The 17,684-nt window shown below is 41.1% G+C and overlaps 1 long non-coding RNA gene across 1 annotated transcript in view; it reads left to right on the top strand.

The window, feature by feature from the left end:
- The window catches only part of LOC108289416, a 6,193-nt gene extending 4,439 nt beyond the window's left edge, over positions 1-1,754 (top strand). Inside the window, exon 3 of the long non-coding RNA XR_001819154.2 lies at positions 1,655-1,754. This is a non-coding gene — a long non-coding RNA (uncharacterized LOC108289416). The remainder of the gene's footprint in view (positions 1-1,654) is intronic.
- Positions 1,755-17,684: the final 15,930 nt, after the last annotated feature.

Raw genomic sequence — 17,684 nt, 5'->3', positions numbered from 1 at the left:
AAGTTAAATATATTTCAAACTAAGTAAAAAGTAATGATATAACATCAAAATTTGTGGGGTGGAGTGAAAACTGTACTTACAGGGAAGTCTGTAACACTGAAATACATGTTTTAAAAAAGAAGGTCTAAAATCAATAATTTAAGCCTTCTGCCTTCGGACACTAGAAAAAAAAAACAAATTAAATACAAAGTAAGTAGAACAAATAAAATTAGAAGAGAAATCAATGAAATCAACTAAAAATAGGCAAAAATCTGAACAGCTTCCTAACCAAACAAGACATACAAATGGTAAACAAGCATATGAAAAGATGTTCCACAAAGTATTTCATCAGGGAATCAATCACAAGTTAAAACAATGACATACCATTACATACCTATTAAAATGGCAATGATCCTGAACTCTAAAAACACCAAATGCTGGCAAGGATGTGAAACAACAGAAACTCTCATGCACTGCTGGTGGGAACACAAAAATGGTATAGCTACCTTAAAAGATGATTTGGTAGTTTCTCTAAAAACTAAAGATACTCTTAACGTACAATCCAGCAATCGTACTCTTTGGTGTTTATCCAAATGAGTTGAAAGCTTATGTCCACACAAAAACCTCCACATAAATGTTTATAGCAACTTTATTCATAATTGCCAAAACTTGGAAGGAACCAAGATGTCTTTCAGTAGATGAATGGCTAAATAAACCTTGGTACATCCAGACAACTGAATATTATTCAGTGCTAAAAAGAAATGAGCCATCAAGCTATGAAAAGACACGGAAGAACCTTAAATACATATTACTAAGTGAAAGAAGCCAATCTGAAAAGGCTACATGCTGTGTGATTCCAACTACAGGCATATCTCATTTTTTTTGCACTTTGTAGCTATTGCATTTTTAATAAAATTAACATTTGTGACAACCATGTGTCAATCAAGTCTGTTGGCTCCATTTTCCAGCATCATATGCTCACTTTGTATCTCTGTATCACCTGTGTTAAGTCTCATATTACTTCAAATTTTTCCATTATTATATATTATGGTAATCTGTCATAATCTTTGATGTTACTACTGTAATTGTTTGGGGACACAACAGACCTATATAAGATAGCAAACGTAACCAAAAAAACCTTATGTGTTCTGACTGCTCCATCAACTGGCTGTTCTCTGTCTCTTTGTTCCTCCTTGGGCCTCCCTATTTGCCGAGACATGACAATGTGGAAATTAGGACAATTAATAATCCTATGTATTAGTCTATTTGGTGTCACTATAAAGGAATACCTCAGGTTGAGTAATTTATTTAAAAAAGAGGTCTGTTCAGCTCACAGTCCTGCAGCCTATACAGGCATGGCACAGCATCTGCTCTGCCTCTGGTAAGAGCCTCGGGAAGCTTACAATCACGGTGGAAGGCAAAGGGGGAGCAGGCATATTACATGGTGAGAGAGGGCAATAAAGCGAGGAGGGGACTTGCCACACTCTTTTAAACCACCAGATCTCATGTGAATTCGGAGCAAGAACTCACTCATTACTGATAGGAGGGTATGAAGCCATACTCACCCCTATTAGCCAAATGCCTCCCACTAGGCCTCACCTCCAACATTGGAGGTCATATTTTAACACAAGATTTGGAGGGGATGAAACATCCAAACCGTATCATCCTATAATAGCATCTAAGTGTTCAGGTGAAAGGAAAAGTCACATGTCTCACCTTAAATCAAAAGCTAGAAATGATTAAGCTTAGTGAGGATGGCAAGTCAAAAGCCAAGACACGCCTCTTACACCAAACAGCCAGGTTGTGAATTCTTTTTCTTTTTTTTTTTCCTGAGGCAGAGTCTTACTCTGTCACTTAGGCTAGAGTGCTATGGCATGATCACAGCTCACTGCAGCAACAATCCTCCTACTGCAGCCTCCTGAGTAGCTGGGACTACATGTGTGCACCACCAAGGCTGGCTAATTTTTCTACTTTTTTGTAGAAATAGGGTTTGTTGCCCAGGCTGGTCTCAAACCCAGAGCTCAAGAGAACCACCAGCCTCTGCTTCCCAAAGTGCTGGGATTACAGGTGTGAGCCATCACGCGTGGCCTGAAAAGTTCTTGAAGGAAATTTAAAATGCTACTTTCCAGGGATCACATGAAAGATAAGAAAGCAAAACAAGGAAGTTGGAGTGGTCTGAATAGAAGATCAAACCAGCTATATTTACTTAAACCAAAGGTTAATCCAGAGCAAGGCCCTAACTCTCTTCAATTCTACGTAGGTTGAGAGAAGTAAAGAAGCTACAGGAGAAAAGTTTGAAGCTAGCAGAAGTTGATTTATGAGGTTTAAAGAAAGAGGCCATCTCCAGAACATAGAAGTGCAAGGTGAAGCAGCAAGTGCCAATGCAGAAGCTGTACCAAGTTATACAGAAGATCTAGCTAAGACCATTGATGAACCCTAAGAACACTGATGAACATTGTACACTAAACAACAGGTTTTCAACATAGATGAAACAGCCTGCTATTGGAAGTAAATGCCAGCTAGGACTTTTCATAGCTAGAGAAGTCAGTGTCTAGCTTAAAAGCTTCAAAGGACAGGCTAACTCTGCTGTTAGGGGCTAATACAGCTTGTGACTTTAGTTGAAGCCGGTGCTCATTACCTATTCCAAAAAATCATGGGGTCTGTACAAATTACGCTAAATCTACTCTGCCTGTGCTCTATCAATAAAATAATAATGCCTGGATGGCCGCACATCTGTTTTAAGTATTGCATACTGATTTTGCTGTTGTTGTTGTTTTGAGACAGTCTCACTTGTCACCCAGGCTGGAGCGCAGTGGCATGATCTCAGCTCACTGCAACCTCTGCCTCCCAAATTCAAGCAATTTTCCTGCCTCAGCCTCCCAAATAGCCGGGATTACAGGAGTGCACTACCACACCTGCTAATTTTGTATTTTTAGTAGAGATGGGGTTTCACCACGTTGGCCAGGCTGTTCTCTAACTCTTGACATCAGGTGACCCACCCACCTTGGCCTCCCAAAGTGCTGGGCTAACAGGTGGAAGCCATCACACCTAACCACAAACTGAATAATTTAAGCCCCACTGGTTGAGACCTACAGCTCAAAAAAAAAGATTCATTTCAAAATATTATTGCTCACTGACAATGCACTTTGTGTGTGTGTGTGTGTGTGTGTGTATATATGTATATATACATGTATATGTATATATGTGTGTGTGTGTGTATATATATGTATATATATCATTTGAGTGAATTAATTGTAAGTTAACTGTTACACGAGACACTTAACTTTCACGAGATAACATTTGAAGAAAAAGTTCCATAGCTAAGACAAAGTTTGAAAACATCTGTACTACAGCAATAGCAAAGTTCCCCTTAACAGAATGTATAAGACACCCAAATTGTATTTTTATTTTGTATTTGTACCTAGTAAGGCTATCTGGTCTTCAAGCAGATAGCATATTAAATGGGATTTATTAACTGTTTGTGTCATAAAAGTCCTGAACATGGAGTTGCTGGTCATAGGATAGGCATGTGTTTAATTTTAGTGAATATGGCCAGGTACAGTGGCTCATGCCCATAATCCCAGCACTCTGGGAGGATGAGGCAGGAGGACTGCTTGTGCCCAGGAGTTTGAGATCAGCCTGGGCAATATAGTGAGACCTCATCTCTAAAGCAAACAAAAGAAAAAGAAATTGAACTGGGCATGCTAACATGTGCCTGTAGTCCCAGCTACTCAGGAGGTTGAGGTGGCAGGCTTGAGCCAGGGAGGTCAAAGCTGTGGTGAGCTGAGATCACACCACTGCACTCCAGCCTGGGCAACAAAGTAAGACCCTGTCTCCTAAAAAAAGAAAGAAAAAAAAAAAGTGAATATAACAAAGAGCTGTCCAAAGTGGTTGTACCTAGTTGGGAATACAATTAAACCATCTTGGAGACAGACTACTTTGTACTTTCAAAGGTCAGGAAAGTACACACCGCTTTTCTCAGAAAATCATTCCATTGTCTGGTGATTATGCCTCAATATGATTCTTTATTGACTGAATATAGTGGGCACCAATGAGACTCAAATACCTTCAATGTTATGATACGATATTTAAAGACTTAGACAGAAGTCTGCATCATCTCACTTGTTTTGTATTATTATACTGCCGCCTCTTACCAACTCCTTCCTGTTACCTGGCATGATCATTAAAAGATTGCAAAGCTCACATATGAGGACCACACAAACAGCAATCTGAAAATGCTATCTTTGTATCTGTTTCAGTTATTTATGCTTGTTACAGTTCCATACATTTTGTGCTTGAGAATTCTTTGTAATTCATTCCTTAAATACATATTAATGCATACTACCTTGTAATAGAATGAACTAGCTGAACTTTTATTCTGCCATATTTTGGCAACTTTTACAATTTTTCAGGGTCACTTTCACTTTAGACATTCTTTCCCAAAGTGTAGATCATTTCTACAACTACTAGAATCCTAGAAGTATAGAAAAGGGACCTCATACGCTATATACTATACCTCTTCATTTTATAGTTTATTTGAATATTAAGTGGGATAGAATAAAAAAAATACTGCTCAAGCCATAGCATTCATTCAGTGACTACAACCAACAGTTTTTAAGGCATTTATTGCATTATCAAAGTCATGCTAAGGATTGGGGATAAATAACAATGCATCTTATATTCCCTCAATGACTTCAGTTTAGTTAGGGAAAACAGACAGGGACACAAATAACTGTTATGATGGGTTGGTTACTGCAAAAATATAAGTACTTACAGAATTCAATGGGGACAAAATGGAAACCATAGTCTACTCTGTGAAGAATGAGAGAATGGGAAAGTAAATGAAGAAAGTGCTATAGAAGAAAAAAAAAAGTCAATTTTCCTAGGTTTTATAGGACGAGGGTATTTTAGGTTAAGGGGATAGAGTTTCAGGGTAGAAGAAAGCATTCCTAGCAAAGAGAACAGCATGGGCAAATATGTGGAGACATCAAAAAGCATGATGCACTTCAGGTACTGATAAAGAGTCCAGAGTACAGGGCAAGAGGCAATGGGAGACAACACTGTAGAGGCACATCAAGAGAGGAATAGTGAGTTTCTTTCTTACTGAAGAATTTGGACTTCATGTTATAAATAATGAGGAGCTACTGAAAAAGTTTAAGTAGGCTAGTAATGTGATCACGTTTGTGGTTTTTTTTTTTAGAAGGCTCTTTCTGGCAATGAGTAGGAAATTAGATTGGAAAGGGATATGGATGAAAGTAGGGAGGTGAGCTAGGATACAATCAGAAGTGAAATGATTAGTACCTGAGCTAAGAGAATGGAGTCACTTAACCTTCTTCCTTATCTAGATAATGAAAATACTTTTCTCACAGAGTTGTTATAAACACTGATTGAGATAACATAGCAAGTGTCAAGTGTCACACATATTATCAATAATCCTTAGCTGACAGTTTTAACTAGTAGAAAAGGAAAGGTTGACTAGTCATACAAGACAGAAAGGATCAGTTTAGCAAGATCTGGTAGTGGATGTGTAGGTGGAGGAAATACTAGAAATGAATATACTTTAGTCATTTGGTTTCTCAAATGGGGTATTTGTATAAGAACAAATCAGAATGCTACTCCTCTTTCTTCTCTGGCTTTCTTTACCCCTATCTTTCCTGAAACTTTCTTCTCCAGCTGGCTTTTCTGGGTAGAAGAGTTCAGCGAGGACAGAGTAAATAGAGCAAGAGAAATACGTCAAAAAGAATTATCTATTTAAGAGAAGGGCAAAGGACTAAAGCTGAGGAAGAAAGCTGAAGAAGAACAGTCAGAAAATAGGAGTGTCAGGATAACAATATCAAGAAAATCAGAGGAAAAAAGAGTTTGAAGGAGAGGATGGTCCATAATGCCACACAGAAGTTAATAATGTTGTAGAGTTAAAAGCTGCCATTAGATTTATCAGCTAGGAAATGTATAATTTCAATAAAATGCTAAGTATGGATGGCAAGTTCCTATAGGCTAAGAAGTGGTTGGTGAGGGCATATAAGTCTAAAGTGATCTAATGTAAGGCAGCAGAGGTGTGAACATAGGAGACTTTTTTGAAAATAATTGTTAAGGTTGGTGACACATGACTCTTCTTTTGGCTTTTAGTTAAAGCACTCAAGAAAAAGTCACTTTATAAAAATTTCTCTAAGATCCGGTATAGCCTGTTAATTTATACAAGCATGTATTTTTCTATAAACAATTTTCTGGGCTAGGCATGGTGTCTCACGCCTGCAATCACAGCACTTTGGGAGGCCAAGGTGGGTGAATCACCTGAGGTCAGATGTTCGAGACCACACTGGCCAACAGGGTGAAACTCTGTCTCTACCAAAAATACAAAAATTAGCTGAGCATGGTGGCTTACACCTGCAATCCTAGCTACTTGGGAGGCTGAGGCATGAGAATTGCTTGAACCCTGGAGGTGAAGGTTGCATTAAGCCAAGATCATGCCACTGAACTCTAGCCTGGGTGACAGAGCAAGACTCCATCTGACAGTATATGAATGACAGCAAACATACTTGACATCGTTTAAGTAAACAGCAGATGATATTTTCAGCTAGTAATTCTAATAATTATTTTCTCTTTTTTCTGATGGATATATGGTAGATCCTAGCTATGGTCAAGGATTGAATTTGGAAGTCTTTACATGTTCCTTCATATTCTGGAAGAAAGCACATGCTAAATCACAATTGAAACCTTTAACTTTATAAGCATTTTGTACATAATTGAAAAAAACCCATGAAACAATTTCATACATTGCTTTTATTCTCTCTGTACAGAATATAGGATGGATTTACTCAAATGTTAAAGTCAACGTGTTTCAGAATTCAATGTTTTGCTTTTTAATTTATGTAAAATTTCAATATTTGGCTTAAGAACCATCTCTTACTTTCAATTATTTAATTCTATCATCAACATCAGCAAGTAGCTTTGTTTTGGTTATCACTTTTAAAATATAAAATACTCCAGTTTATATAGCTGCTTAAGAAGGGTATGGCATACTACGTATCCTTAAGAAACAGAGTCAAATTATAAAAGATGCAGAGAGGAATAGTGTTAGTATAAGGCTTCACTTACTTAGTGTAGTGTCTGGCTTCCTCTCATGAGCCTCCTGGTGTGTATTAACCATCAGTATTAACCAATGCAATTATTAACCCTTGTCAACTTGAACCCATATCCATCTCCTGAGATCATAATCTTCAAATAAAGATAACAGGTCATAATTACGCCTAACATAATAAAACTATACTTTGTACAACCGGAGATGTACCAATCCCCAACTCAAATGCTATTATATAAAGTTAACAACACTTAAATGCTGATAAAATGAAGATGTTTTCTTAGTACAAGTGTATACACAAACATGTTTTTAGCAAAAGGACAAAACACTCATGACAATTATGGTCCTCATTTCTGCATCTGGCCACATGGTTGTAGCTGGTATTAATGATCTTCTTCTACTACCAATTCTGTATTGCCTTTGCCTTCAGCAAGCACTTCAGTAGGTCGTTTTGTTTTGTTTTGTTTTTTCTCCTGGTGGAGTGACCCAAACCTCCAAACCTTCATTCCTGAAGAGTCTGGGCCATTTGTAGTCTTGCCTGGATTGGACTGTTGCAGTTTCCTACTGACCTTAATCACAGAGTATGGTAATACTAAGAGACACCCCAAGGGATCTCCGGTATTCCACATATACTCTTCCTTACCTCCATTGTGGAGCAGTAGACTGATTTCATCTTGATAGTTCAATCACCTCAGTCAACACGTAACTTCCTTCTTAGCCTGTTGACCTAAAGGTAGGAGGAGCCCAAAGTGTACAGGTGGCAATCTTAACTTCCAGTTTAATGGAATTGTTGTTGTATCTCCTGGTGGCAGTGTTCTTCTCTCTGGAACTGAGACCTCTAGGCCAGCAGAACACAATGTTGTGGGAATAGGAAGCAAAAATTGTGCTAGTGGATCACTAGGGGTGATGGTGAATGGTGCCACTTCCATTTTCACCCTTGATTCCTGGACCCATGAATCCTGGCTATGGAAGAAACAGTACCATTTACTGGATGCTGATTCAGAGCATACACAGCCTTCTGGAGAACTTTGCCCCAGCCCTGAAAAGTATTCTCACCTAGATGGCATAATTGTGACTTCAAAAGGACATTCCACCATGTTTATCAATCCAGCTGCTTCAGGATGATGGGGAACATGGTAAGACCAGTGAGTTCCATGAGCATGAGCCCACTGCCACACTTCTTTAGCCATAAAGTAAACGCCTTGGTCAGAGGCAACGCTGTGTGGAATGCCATGACAGTGGATAAGGCATTCTTCCTTGCGTCCATGGATGGTAGTCTTGGCAGAAGCATTATGTGCAGTATAGGCAAGCCCATATCCAGAGTAAGTGCCTATTCCAGTGAGGACAAACCTCTGCTCTTTCCATGATGGAAGAGGTCCAATATAATCAACTTGTCACCAAGTAGCTGGCTGATCACCCAGGGGAATGGTGCCATTTCGAGGGCTCAGTGTTGGTCTCTGCTGCTGGCAAATTGGGTACTCAGCAGTGGCCATAGCCAGGTTGGCTTTGGTGAGTGGAAGTCCATGTTGCTGAGCCCATGCATAACTTCCATCCCTGCCACCATCTACACTTTGTTCACGGGCCCATTGGGCGATGACACAGGTGGCTGGGGAAAGAGGCTGAGTGATGTGCACAAAACAAGTCATCTTACCGGCTTGATTAAAATCCTCCCCTGCTGAGGTCACCCTTTGGTGAGCACTCACATGGGATACAAATATCTTCAGTTTTTGACCACTCAGAGTGGTCCATTCACATACCTCGACCCCAGATTTCTTTGTCACCAATTGTCCAATCATGCTTCTTCCAAGTCCCTGACCATCTGGCTAAACCACTGGCTACAGCCCATGAATCGGTATATAATCGCATATCTGGCCATTTCTCCTTTTGTGGAAAGTGCACAACCGGGGCAGTGCGTGAAGTTCTGCCCACTGGGAAGGTTTTCCTTCACCGCTGTCCTTTAGGGATGTCCTAGAAAGGGGCTGTAGTGCTGCAGCAGTCCACTTTTGGGTGGTGCCTGCGTATTGTGCAGAACCATCTGTGAACCAGGCCCTAGTCTTTTCTTCCTCTGTCAACTAATCATAGGGAACAGCCCATCAGTGGCCATCAGTGCAGGCTCAGGAGGAGAAGGCAGGGTTGCAGGAGTAATGACCATGGGCATTTGTACCACTTCCTAATGAACTTACTAGTGCCTTCAGGACCTGCCTGAGCCCAATCACAAATGTACCCATTTGATAATGCAAAGCTGCTGTGCATGACTCACTTTATGCTGGATGGGTCAGAGGGCACCCAGTTCATGACAGGCAGTTCAGGTCACATGATGACTTGATGACCCATAGTCAAATGTTCAGTTTTCACCAAAGCCCAGTAACAGGCCAAGAGCTGTGTCTCAAAAGGAGACTAGTTATCTGCAGAAGATGGCAGGGTCTTGCTCCAAAATTCTAGACGTCTCCACTGTGATTCACCTAGGGGGGGCCTTCCAAAGGCTCCAAACAGCATCCCTACCTGCCACTGATACCTCAAGCACCATTGAATCTGCTGGGTCATATGGCCCAAGTGGCAGAGAAGCTTGCACAGCAGCATGGACCTGTTGCAAAGTCTTCTCCTGTTCTGGACCCCACTCAAAACTGGCAGCCTTTCAGGTCACTTGATAAATGGGCCAGAGTAACACACCCAAATGAGGAATGTGTCACCTCCAAGATCCTAATACGCCCACTAGGCATTATGCCTCTTTCTTGGTTCTAAGGAGGGGCCAAATGCAGCAACTTATCATTCACCTTAGTAAGAATATCTTGACAAGCCCCACACCACTGGACCCCTAAAAATTTTACTGAGGTAGAAGGTCCCTGAATTTTAGTCAGATTTATTTTCCATCTTCTGCCATGCAAATTTCTTACCAATAAGTCCAGTGGTTTGCTGCTTCTCACTCATCAATGTAATGGACCAGTGTAATACCTTGTGGAAGGGAAAATCGATCAAGGTCTCTCAGAACAAGATTATGAAACAAAGCCAGAGAGTTGACATATCCCTGAAGTAGGACAGTAAAGTTATACTGCTGGCCTTGTTCGCTAAAGGCAAATTGTTTCTGGTGGGCCTTATGGACAGAAATGGAGAAAAAGGCATTTGTCAAATCAATGGCTGCATACCAGGTACCAGGAGATGTACTAATTTGCTAAGCCATGAAACCACATCTGGTACAGCAGCTGCAACTAGAGTCAGCACTTGGTTAAGATGACAATAACCCACTATCATTCTCCAAGATCCATCTGTCTTCTGTACTAGCCAGATGTAGGAGATTGGTCAGGGTGGTGGGAGAAATTATAGGAAAGACGCAAATCTTCTTGGAAGGCCGGGAGGTTTTGCAAAGCTGGGAAAAACGAGCTAAAAGCAGCTATTCTTGCTCTGAGGCAAAGGGTGAGGAGTAGGTACAAGTGAATGTAGAATGCAGGGGAGTTTATCAAAATAGCTTGTTTACTCATGTTATCCTAAAACTGACCTTTGATCATCCACACACAGGACTGCCCTCTGCTGGGGGGTTGACAACGTTAATTATCCACAAATGGTGTTTGCTCCAGGTCTTTGTCATTAAATCTGTACTAAATAAATAAGAGCGTCTACAGCTTACAGGAGCCACACTTTCTCGTCAACAGTGCTAAGCCGTGCAGTCCCCTAGACACGCTCACAGGCAAAATACCTGTGTCTGTGTTCTCCATTCATCCATCACTCAGTGAGAGTCTGCGGGACAGACTCAGCAGCTGCTGCCCCCACATAAGGAACGCTGCAATGGATCGTGACAGAACTCTCAAAAATGAAGGTGAAGAGACTACTACATAGTCAGTAAGTTACTAAGTCACTGGTGTCCAATTGGGATTTCCAAGTTCAATGGAATTGTTCAGGCTAGGGTTTCATTATGGGACAACACTTACCAGCATAACAGAAACAGTACATAAAAGTATTGAAACAGCTACTTAAAGCTAGCAAAGCCTGGGTTTCACAGCCTCAATTAAGGAACCTAATGCAAAATGTTGTTTCCCATAACCCATGATTCCTGGAAAAAGGTATGTTAGACATAGAGCTCTGGGAACAACTAGGGAGAAATCTTCAATAATATTATGCACAAAGGCACTGGGTCCCAGTAACATCCTTAATGTTATGGTCCTTAGTTAGGACTGCTTTGGCCTCGCTCTACAGAGAAGAGCCTAAAAAGGGAAGGAAGAGGAACCATCACCCACCTTACTGCCTTCATCTCCCTCAGCCCCTCCATTACTGAGCAAAAGTGCCATTGAGGAAATGGAGGTTTCCCCTGAGACTCCTACTCCAATAAATTAGAAAAAAGACTAGGGAGGCACTACAGCTATGGGACCCTGTCATAGGCAAGCAGCATTAGAAGGGAAGCTCTTGACTTGCCTGGTAACACAAGATCAACAAGGCAATCAGGTATATGAACCCATTTTTTTTTAATAATTATAAAGAGATAAGAAAAAGCATTAGAGAAAGTGGAGCCACTAGCTCACTTACAAAAGGATTAACTGAGGCCATAGTAAACAACTACCATATGGCCCCTTTCTAATAATGGCCACTGTTGTTATTTCTCCCCTACTCCTAACGTGGTTCTCTCCAAATCCTATTTGTTTAGAATTGTAGCCTTTAAAGGGAGAGAAATTACAACAAGCCCGTGAATTAGCTGAGGAGCAATTAAGAGCCAGCCATATAGAACCATCAAACATCAAACAGCCTTTGGAATTTGCCCATTTTCATCATTCTGGAAAGGTCTGACAAACAAAGACTTCTGCATGACTTACAGGCTATTAATGCTAATCTGCAACCTATGGGGCCTCTTCAACTGGGGATCCCTTCTCCCGCAGAGATTCCTTGAAATTGACCTATAGGCATTGTTGACTTAAAAGACTACTTTAATACCATTCCCCTTGCAGAACAGGACAAAGAAAAATTTGCATTTATAATACCAGCTATCAATAATGAAAAGCCAGCTTGTCAATTTCATTGGAAGTTACTTCCTTAAGGAATGCTGAACAGTCCTAACAGGTGTCAATATCATGTAAATCAGGCTTTGCTCTCCAGTAGAAAACAATTTCCTAATTGCAAGATTATTCATTTTATGGATGATATTTTATTAGCAGCCCCAACGGAGCAAGTACTTTTAAGTTTGTATGCCTCTGTCCACAGGAATACAGTTAAAAGGTTTAATCATAGCACCTGAAAAAAAATACAAATGGTCTCTCCTTGGAAAGATCTTGGATATATACTAACTTCCCAATCAGTAAGACCCCAGAAGTTTAAATTAAATAATAGCAACTTACATACCTTAAATGATTATCAAAAATTACTGGGTGATATTAACTGGCTTTGCCCCACCTTGGGCATAACTACTAATAAGTTGTAAAAACTGTTTTCTATCTTAAAAGGCAATATAGGCCTAGATTCTCCCAGGTATTTAACCCTCCAAAGCAGAAAAGGAAATTGAGGAAACAGAAGAAGCTATTTCTCAGAGACAACTAAATCGCATAGACCCACTATATTCAAGTCCAGTTGTCTGTTTTTCCTACTCAACATTTCCCAACAGGATTAATAGGACATATAGCCCCAGGGCTATGCTCCCTAGAATGGTTTTTTTTGCTCACAAACCAGGACTAAACCACTATCTCCCTATGTCCAGCTAGTCAGTAAAGTAATATGGGCTTCAGACAATGCTGTCTGTTGCTAGGTTATGACCCAGATATCCTAAGAATTCCTTTGAGTAAAGAGCAATTTGAAGCAGTCTTGCGCCTATCTCTAGATCTTCAGATAGCATTCTCTGATTATGTAGGCCATATAGAGCATGGCCTTCCTGCTGACAAACTACTTCTGCTCTTATCTGGTACTCCTGTAGTTTGGCCTACAAAAGTAATTCACTCCCCCATAACTAATGCTTTAACACTTTTTACTCATGGCTCTGGTAAAAATGGGAAAGCAGCTATTTGGTGGGAACTGCATAATTCCCTCACTTGTTCTGGATTTACCAGCACTCAGAGAGCTGAGGTTGGAGCCTTAATATTGGCCCTGGAAACTTTTTCCGCTCAGCCCATCACTATTGTTAGTGACTCTGCTTACTTTGCTTATTTACTGCAGAACCTTGACATGGCCCTCATTAAGTCCACCCTGGAACCCACCCTATGTGCCCTTTTTGATGCACAATGCATCAAAGCATACCATGGCATGGCTAGGACCCAAGCTGGTACCAGAAATGAACGAAATGACCCTCAGGACCTGCAGTCATGGACGATGTGGCTTCCTCTAATGACACAAGCCCAAAACACTACCTGAAGAATGCTGAAGCAACTGCTAGATCTATCAACACAACCTATTTTTATCGCAAACATTTGAGCCTATCTCACTGCCTGCCCCACTGGCTTATGGCAATGATCAAGCAGACATGCAGGTTATGACGTCACTGCCTGACCAAGCCACCCAATTGCATCAATTTTTCCACCAAAATTGGAGAAACTTAACAATTTCAACTTACCCAAAGACTAGCTAAACAAATTATCCTGCAATGCTCAGATTGCCAGCTCACAGGCACATCCCCTCCTTCAAAAGGTATTAACCCTAGAGAAGTAGAACCTAATCAGTTATGACAAACCAATGTTATACACATCCCTGAATTTGGAAAACTAAGATATGTACATGTATCCATTGATACCAATTCTCACCTAATTAGCGTACATGCTCTTTCTGGAGAGTCTGACTGATATGTTATTAAACATCTTCTTTTAACTTTTGCGTTTATGAGGCAACTCACAAAAATTAAACCTCATAATGGTCTGGCTTATGCCAGCTCACAATATCAACAATTTTGTCACACATGGAACACCCAACATTCCACAGGCAACCCGTATAACCTCCAAGGACAAGCCATAGTAGAACATGCCCACTCCACTCTTAAAACTATGCTCAGAAAACAAGAAAGGGGAAATATAAGTAAGGGACCTGCAACATCACTAGCACAAGCCTTATTTACCCTTAATTTCTTAAATTTAAATGACAAATTTCAATCAGCTATAGAAAAGTACTTTGCTAAAACCTCTCAAGACATAAAACCTGCAGTTTTATGGAAAGATGTGAACAGTAATGCATGGTTTGGTCCAAACAATTTGCTAACATGGGGAAGAGGATATGCCTGTGTTCATACCACCCCCAGGCCCTCTTTGGATTCCAGCATAATGCATCAAACCATACCACGGCAAGGCTAGGACTTAACTCAATGCCAGAAATGAAGGAAATGACCCTCAGGACCTACAGTCATGGATGATGTGGCTCCTTGGATGACACAAGCCCTGGACATTACCTGAAGAATGCTAAAGAAGACAACTCAGGAGGCTGAGTGAATCCTGCTCCAAACACAAACACCATTCATTCCAGGTAATTTGTTCCTTTTTTATTCTCCCACATTGCCTGCTACCTGTACCTGCTACACTCTGTTGAGCCCATCTTCTAAATCTGCCTTTTTTTCTGCCCCGTAATTGAGCAGACACACCCTTTCCAGCCATTAACAATGTGTCTGCTTGGCTAGGAGGGATTGAGATACCCCAGGTGGGGTTTTTCATTAATGACACACATTAGACTAAGGCACCGAATAACACTACATGTCACTTCTTGATTGCAAAAGAATGTTACTGATGATATTCATGTTTGTCTTATGTTATTTATTAATTCTAGGATGCGAAGCCGGAGCACAAGTTATAACTGCTACACCTGACAAAATTGTTGCTGCACACATCTGCACCTTCAATCAACAAAACCTGATGCAAAAACCAGAAAAACTGGAGATGTAGGAGATCGGGCAGGGTGATGGGAGAAATTATAGGAAAGATATAAACCTTCTTGGAAGGCCAGGAGGTTATGCAAAGCTTCAGGGAAGAATGAGCTGAAGGCAACTGTTCATACCCTGAGGCAAAGGGTGAGGAGTAAGTACAAGGGAATGTAGGGGAGTTTATCGGAATAGCTTGTTTACTCACATTGTCCTAAAACTGACCTTTGATCATTCATGTGCAGGATTGCTCTTTACTTGAGAGGTCAAAAATGTTACTTACCCACAAACGGCATTTGGTCCAGGCCTTTGTCATTAAATCTGTACTAAATAAATGCCAGTGTCTATGGCTCATCAGGGCCGCACTTTCTCATCGGCGGTGCCAAGCCGTGTGGTCTCCTAGCCGTGCTCACAGGCAAAATATCTGTGCCTGCATACTCCATTCATCTGTTGGTTGGCCAGAGAGTCTGTGGGACAGATTCGGCAGCCAAATAGAAGAGTTGAACAGGGATGTGGTGGGAATCACCACCTGTGTCTTTCAAGTTCATGACAGTGGCACTAATCTCCACAATCCCTCCAGGGATGTGATATTGTTTTTGATTTACTATTTTTCTAGGAAGAGGCAGCTCTAATGGATTCCATTTGGCCTTTCCCACCATAGTATCCCTCACCCTACCAGTTACAGAGCCAATGTGGGGGTTCTGCCAGCTGCTAAGTATGTCTATGCCAATTATGCATTCTGGCACTGGGGAAATGACCACAAGATGAATCCAGGGACCCACTGAACTCACTGAAAGTCAGACCTAATCTAAAACTCCATTAATTACTTGACCTCCATAAGCCACTACTTTAACTGGAGGACCACAAAGACATTTTGGGTCCCCTGGAATCAACGTCAGCTCAGAGTCAGTGTCCAGTAGTCCCTACAATTTCTGATCATCTACCTTTCTCCAATGCACAGTTACCCTGGTAAAAAGCGAGAGGTCTCCTTGGGGAAGTAGCAAGAAATATTAACATCATACATTGTTGGTACTGCAGAGGGTTCATCAAGGGGACCCTGCCTCCCCTTCATTCAAGGGGTTCTGGGTCTGTAAACTGGCTCAAGCCTGGAAATTGAGGAGCCATGAATCTATGTTTTTATAATTCAAATTAGTCTTTTGTCCACTTGGCTTGGAAGATTTCTGCTTATATAAATTAAGTAGAAATGCAGTAGGCTTCCTATCAATTGCACTTCTAGAAACACCATGATTAATTAGCCAATGCCAGAGTGCTACACAAGTCAAACTATTCTGATTGCTGCTTTGCCTCTGTTGTCCATTATGGTAGGTATGCCCACCTTGCCTTTGACGGCTGAGTGCCACCACTTGGCTCCTGCCACCTCAGAATCCAATTATTACCATTGCATTAAAATTTATACTTGAGCAACCGCAGTTCCCATAGTTACATGTGGCATACAGAGAAAGGCAATTCCTATGGAGCTCTTCAAAGATGCAGGTGCTGCCGTCACAAATCCATTTCACAAAGCATTGGTCAAGGGTGTATCTTCTGGATCCTTCCAGCTGGGATGAGTAGGTCTAAAGTGACTAATCTACTCCAGTATCCCAATCTCCCTAAGTCCTTGGATCCCTTCATCTACATTAAACCAAGGGATTAGACGTTTCCAGCTCACTCACAGTGGGCTATCTTTCAATCCATATTTCAGCTAACCAAGCAAATAAACTATTAGAACCTTTTTTCCAAACTCCTCAAGCTGCAACATTAAATGCAGAATCCATACTTAGTGGGCCCAAATCAATAAATTCAGCCTGATCCAGCTCTATGTTCCTTCCACTATAATCACACACCCTTAATATCCATTCCCATGCCTGTTCCCCAGATTTCTGCTTATATAAATTAGAGAACTCAAGCAGTCATTTTTGAGCATAGCACAACTCCTCATGGGTCACACTCTGAACCTCATCTCTAGGAGCCTGCTGGGACTTTAGTCTAGTTATAGGTCTAGAAGCAAACAGGGGTTTTGGGGGTGGGTCCTGAGGAGAATAAACATTGTCTTGCTGGCACTGGCCTCAGGGGAGGCCATCACTGTTGCCTCAGGCAACATCCTCAGACAAAGGTGGAAAAGATGACGGCAGCATGGGTTGGTGAGAAGATATTACCACTACGGGGGATGAGGATGCTATTTCTTCTGGTAAAAAGAGTTCTGGTAATCAGAGTTTACAAGCTTAGTGTCCGAGTTTCGTCAGGGTCCTCCCACACATCCCCATTCTAAGTTGCAGGGTCCCATTCTTTTCCAGTTAATGCCCTCGCTCGAACACTAATGTCCTCACTTTCCAGTTAATGCCCTTACTTGAACCTGGTGAGGCAGTGCATGCACCTTTTGTTCTACTCACTTAAGAGCTGTGTCTGTTTTTCCACAATTTCAACTCTTTCTCTATAGGAGATAAGACTCTCACTCAGGGCAATCTTAGCAGATTTGAGGCTCAGTATCTGCTTCTGAAGCCATGATTTAGAAGCCCTGAGTTCATCATTTTCTTTCATCCATTTTCTTTTATCCAGTTAGGAGAAACCTACCAACTTCATTATGTTCCTTGGTTCTCCACATATGGTCAAAGGTATTATGTACAGAGTCACTAAACTCCTTGCCTTTCACAAGTGGCGCATCAAGAATGTCAAATGCATTTATTTTGCATAAGCCTCTCAACGGTTCACGCCAAGGACAATCAGTGTCCTCCATATTATTAGGAGTCCTTAGCATTTTCAGGTCTAATCATATTAAGCAGCAATCTCCAGAAACCCCAAAACTAACAAAAGAACTCCATCCTT

This window comes from Cebus imitator, unplaced genomic scaffold (genome assembly GCF_001604975.1).
Source record: "Cebus imitator isolate Cc_AM_T3 unplaced genomic scaffold, Cebus_imitator-1.0 Scaffold402, whole genome shotgun sequence".
In the NCBI taxonomy this organism is placed as follows: Eukaryota; Metazoa; Chordata; class Mammalia; order Primates; family Cebidae; genus Cebus; species Cebus imitator.
This window is presented reverse-complemented; position numbering and strand designations above follow the sequence as displayed.